Raw genomic sequence first — 5,866 nt, forward strand, 5'->3', positions numbered from 1 at the left:
TCCTAGTCGTTACACTAACGGGATAATCTACGAAGGGTACTTTATTTAGCGTCTCATTAGGGTTTGTTGTTCCCCAGGAGTTGTGGCATCGCGTCTTGGGTTCACTGCATGTATCCAACTCTAGTCTCGTCTTCTTCTTAGATTTGTCGATATACCATCTTCCGTGGTACCTCATATGGTCTAATACTCGTAATTTGAATTCCCCTTGATAATTTTACTATAATAATAATCGTTGGCACAACAATCCATATTGGATCAGGGCCTTGAAGTGTGTTAGAGCACTTCATTCAAGACCGTAACGGTACACTAGGAGGCAATGTGGTCAGCATTGCGCTCGCCCGAGATTATTACCCTGATTCGACTCAGGTACTCATTCACAGCTGAGTCGACTGGTATCCGACATCAAATCACGATACAAATTCCACTGCCTCCAGCGAGATTTGAACCGCGACCTTCCGTACGACAGCCTTGTGCTCTGACCACTCAGCTATCCGGACAATTTTACTATGCCCGTACATATAATATAGGCGCCTACATACCGTTTACCGGGACAAGGGTAGGTATGCTCTTCATGGCATGCGCAGTGCAAAGGAAATACTGCTTAGTGTATACTTTATTGTGGTTTATTACAGACAGGATTCTGCTTCCTTGAGGTAGGTGAAATGATCGGCAATTTGTTAACTCTGAATGTTCTTCTACTTTGTGCTACTTAAGCTAGGAGACGAGGTGGGAGCTACATAATCTGCTTCAGAACTATCGATCGCTTATATTTTTACCATTAAGTCCCAGCTAAGACTTTAAAAACTTTGTTTCTGTTTTACATCGTGTTACATATCCATACATCCATGTGCAGATGACGTGGCTACGCTATCGAGATTAACATAACAAATTTTAGGGCGATGGGAATAGGTCAATTGGCTATATATGTTTCTATTTTTGTGGCTCATATAGTGCAAATCGTTGCTATTGGCTTATAACAAATAGTTCTAAATTCCTTTTGACAAGGGAGGGTTTAATTCCGTCCAGATATCCATTGTCGTGTCATCTCGAGAAAACTTCGAACCTCACTGTTTCATGGAGGAAATACTGTATCCCCGCATCCCATTCGTTTTAATTTAATTGAAACTTCCGACGATGCAATCTACAACTATGCTTTGTTCAATTTTACAATAAAGAAGGCGATACTGGCCCAGGCTGTAGCAGTGTAAGACTTACACCCACTAAAACTAGCACCACTTCTCTGACCATATCCTCGCGGGATCACCGTGAAATATTCCTTTGCAGGAAGGACTCTGGTCTAGACCAGCACGATTAAGTCACGGGTCTGTCGCGTTTTCCGGGTTTGGCCCACTTTCTACAGTGTTTCGTATATCAGAATGATTGTTGCGTTTACCGCGCTTCAATATGCTTCTGACCTAACCTTCTCCTCCACGAGATAACTACCTTGAGGGCATCGACTAATCTACCTCTTTCATCCACGAATCTTAATAATAACCGTTGGCGCAAAAATCCATATTGGATCAGGGCCTTAGAGTGTGTTGGAGCTCTTCATTTAAGACCGTAACAGTACACTACAGGATATCCTATAGGAGGCAATGTGGTCAGCATTGTGCTCGCCCGAGATTATTACCTTGATTTGACTCAGGTACTCACAGCTGAGTCGACTAGTGCCCGACGTCAAATCGCGATACAAATCCCACTGCCACCAGTGAGATTTGAACCGCGACCTTCCGTGCGATAGCCTTGTGCTCTAACCACGCAACTATCGGGATCCGATCCCATCTTGGGGGTAGCAGCGCAAGTAATTCCTGGACTCACCGTGTCCCGTAAGGAACAGTGTTAGGTGGTAATTTAGTTCTCGGCGTTTTCGATCGTCCGATTTCCTAATACCCCGTGTATTAGTTTATGGATCCAGCGACTTTTTTCGGAATGATCTCACCTTTGGTGCGGTCTCCTGGCCATTTCCTTATTAGTGGCTTTTAGGAAGTCCGCGATCATTTTGGTCGGATTTGCCCTCTTTCTCTGATGAAGATAGTGTGCCTCATTCGCTAGAAGACCCAAAGGAATCCTTCCCGCGATGGCATATGTTGATCCACCCGGTAATGTTCTATATGCGCTGCTTACCCTTAACGTGTTTGGCCGGTATGGTGAATTCACCGTCTTCCGGTTCACCGAGTTGTCCAGTGCTCCCGCCCAGACAGAGGCTACGTATAGGAGGATGGATTTGGTCACCCCTGTGATAAACGGCCGGCGATTATATATTGGTTCTCCAATATTGGGCATCATCCTTGCTAGAGATGAACTAACCTTTGCTGTCTTTTCTCAAGCATACTCCAAGTGTTCCTTGAAGCTCAACTTGGAACCAATCATTACCTACAGGTATCTAACGATCGATTTTGAAACGACCTCGTGATTACCAACCCAGATTTTGACAGTATTGTTTTTGATGACTCGGTTTTTTCGTCCGCCAGGTCCAGTTTGATCATTCGTAACCATGCTTTGGTGGCATGAATGGTTTCACTTTCATAAAGCGAAGAGGTTCTACAGTCTATTACGCAACATACCCAACAAACTCGAACCCGATCGACGAAAGATACATAGTTTTGACCAACTTCGACCGGTATGTTGTTCTCGTCTCAATTCGTGCTTGTCCCAAATCGACCACAGTATCCAAAATGCCTTTCCAGTTTTCAGCACCCTTCCATGGTGTTGGGCATATTTTCATTGCTCAGCAGCTCCCACATCGGTCATTTTTATGGCATCGTAGACCTTATCGAAACGGTTACTTCTCTTGTCCCTGATACGGAAGACGCTAGGGCTAATTTCTAAAATCATACCCCACTGAGGTATATAGTGACTCCTTTGTGAGTTGCGAATTCAAAATATTTTCTATTTTTTGTAAAACGGTTACATGGAAATTTGTAGGCTAATACAAAATTTTGTTCCTGAAATACTGTTCGCCTTTCGAATGGGGATGGATTTTCCGGGAATGACCTTTAGCTATCATACATCAATAAGACAAGTTTTCGGAATCAGAATACGCTATTTGATAACAACATCGGGGGCCACGTATGGTCTGCTTGCTTCAAATTAAACGATAATTTCAGCAATGTTGACTGTGTCGGATTAATGTTTATAACTTCTGTAAGTCCCTCATGGCCTGGGAACTGGTTTCAAACAAGATTAGATTAGATTAGGAACAACGGCATGGTCCAAGGGATCACAAAAAGGGTTATACATAATCGAACTGTTTTCATGGTTTGGGGAGCGATGTTAACGTCAGGCTTATCGAAAAGTCACCCTAACAGGCGTATACAGACAACCCTCAACTAAACTAAAACTAAATCATCTCCGCCATCAATGCATTCAAACAGAATCAAGCAAGTTGACGGTCACAACTCGGGATTTTTTCTTGCTGTTTATTGCCGAACTACTCTATTCACTAATTTTAAAATCAAGTATTTGCCCGGGTGTGGAAAAGAGGATGATTGCTAATATCCTGAAGAAGAGCACCCACCGTGCATTCCATAGTTGGAGAGGTTTTTGCCTGCTCTTTACTCTCGTAAAGATAATAGCCAAAGAACACTTCGAAAATTTGATCGATATAAAACGGACTAGTTTCCGCCCTTGATCCTTCTATATTGGCTACTGAAAGCCGGCTCCTGCGGATCAGGGCAAGTTTATATGCCGCTTTATATACTTTATACATTAATATTGATTATATTCTGAGCATTCTTCACAGGAGGGACATCCTCGGGAAACTAATAGATGGCTAAAGACCACATGCCACTTCAGGGAAAATCCCTGACGAATTTGAAGCTTAAAATGAAACCTGACGGGACTGCATTTGAACCTCTATACATTGAGGAGTTCAACGCGATATATCATTGAAAACCTCAACTATGATGCCCCTGTTTGCTCTCTCACCAAGTCATAAACTTTGATCAAGCGCCTCTGAATTTGGAGAAGATGGGAAGCAGAGTGCAACTAAAGGTAAGCACTAACCAAACCAAGGCTTTCTCTAATGGGTCACGGTTTTCTTAACTACGTCGTCTCTCCTCACCACGGAAGGAGATCATGCTGAGGGTAACGTAGATAAATCTTTTCAGTCTAGATCTCGCCACATAGGTCCCCAAATCTTTCAGAGACCCCAGGAGGATCGACTGGAAAAGTTTGGTCAAGTAATTAAGAACAAACTCTTCGGTGCGCAAATTGGTAAGATTGGCATGAGAGACGAACTAAAGTCAAAGGTCGGGGCTCTGGAAAAGGCATTCGATGCCGCCTTTAAAGTTTCGTGGCCTACTAAGTATAGCAAAAAGACACTGCCACCGTGATGGAATGAAGATCTCTCCAGTCTGAGGAAGCTGACCAGAGAAATCTTCAACATCTGCTACAGGCATACATATTGGCAGCCATACAAGGACTGCCTGAAGTACAAGTCGGCCATCAGGATCGCCAAGAAGTGGTCTTGGTTGGACTATTGTCAGAACATCGAAAACACCAGTGAATCCGCGAGGCTCAGTAAGATTCGCGTGCAGGCGCGGTCATGAGTCCGCGAAGGCCTTTCGACCTATCAGTCTGACCTCTTTCGTGAAGACCCTAGAGCGCGTCCTGGACATACACTTAAGGACGATTATGGAGAGGACGCCTTTCTCTAAGTCCCAGCATGCCTACCTCAAAGGAAAATCCACTGAAACCGTCCTCCATGAGGTAATTGGCACGGTTGAGCAGGCGCTGCAGTACAAGCAATATACCCTAGCTGCCTTCTTGGATATAGAGGGAGCTTTCAACAACCTTAGTACCAACGCCGTCAAGGAATCCGCGGCCAGTATTGGATTGGAGGGGTGTCTTACGTATTGGATTATAGCCATGCTAAGCACCAGGATAATCCAGTCGGATCTAGGAGGTAACCACTTGACTAGAGCTGTGAACAAAGGCACGCCCCAGGGTGGCGCCATCTCTCCGGTGCTCTGGTTAATAGTAATGGACAAACTTTTACGAACATTGGACAGCAGCGGGGTGAAGGTGGTGGCGTACACCGACGACTTGGTGATGTTAGTGTCAGGGATGTGTCCATCCATTATGAGCGACATCATGGAAGGAGCGTTGCCAAAGGTGCAAATATGTGACTAAGAAGGGAGACAGTGAACGAGTTGAAAGTTTCTTTCCAGCTCCCCCAATAGAACTCGCCGCTACGTGGTTGGCAATGAATGAGTCACACTGTGTGCGACGTTTTTGTTTTTGGTTATGCAATACAATGGAATTTACTATTCTAGGATGGCCGACGAGTAGCCTTAGAATTGATTGACGACGGACTATGGAGGACGGATGCATAGTTCTTTGTAAATTTAAGGCGTATGTAACAGAAGTACGTTGCCAAAAAACACCTGTGCGAATATGTACCCCGGATTGTATAACAAATAGAACCTGGTAGGATGCAATGGGGTAGTTGAAGGTAGAGGATGACTACTAAATTAATTGGGTGGTCAGACATATATAGACAAGACATATATATATAAGGTGCAAAAATAAAATATCTTAATTGAGAACAGAATTCACAAAAAAATGTACTCTCCCCAAGGTAAAGTTCGCGTCAATACTTCCAGAATCAACACTTTTTGCTTGATTACCTCAGAAAACCACAACAATGTCTACCTTTGCAGCACGGAACTTTTTATCTTTAATTCGTTCAAAAACATTTCAAGTTGCATCTCCTCATTTCCATCTTTGGTGCGCTTTAGTGTAAAATCAGCAATCTCCAAGATTTATCTTGACTTCCCGCCATCGACCCATTCTCAGATGTCAGTGCAGTCGCCTCCCTCGTGAGCAAACACTCGCCCATCGGGCACCACCAATGAGAGTTTGG

Source organism: Hermetia illucens, chromosome 2 (assembly GCF_905115235.1).
Source record: "Hermetia illucens chromosome 2, iHerIll2.2.curated.20191125, whole genome shotgun sequence".
In the NCBI taxonomy this organism is placed as follows: Eukaryota; Metazoa; Arthropoda; class Insecta; order Diptera; family Stratiomyidae; genus Hermetia; species Hermetia illucens.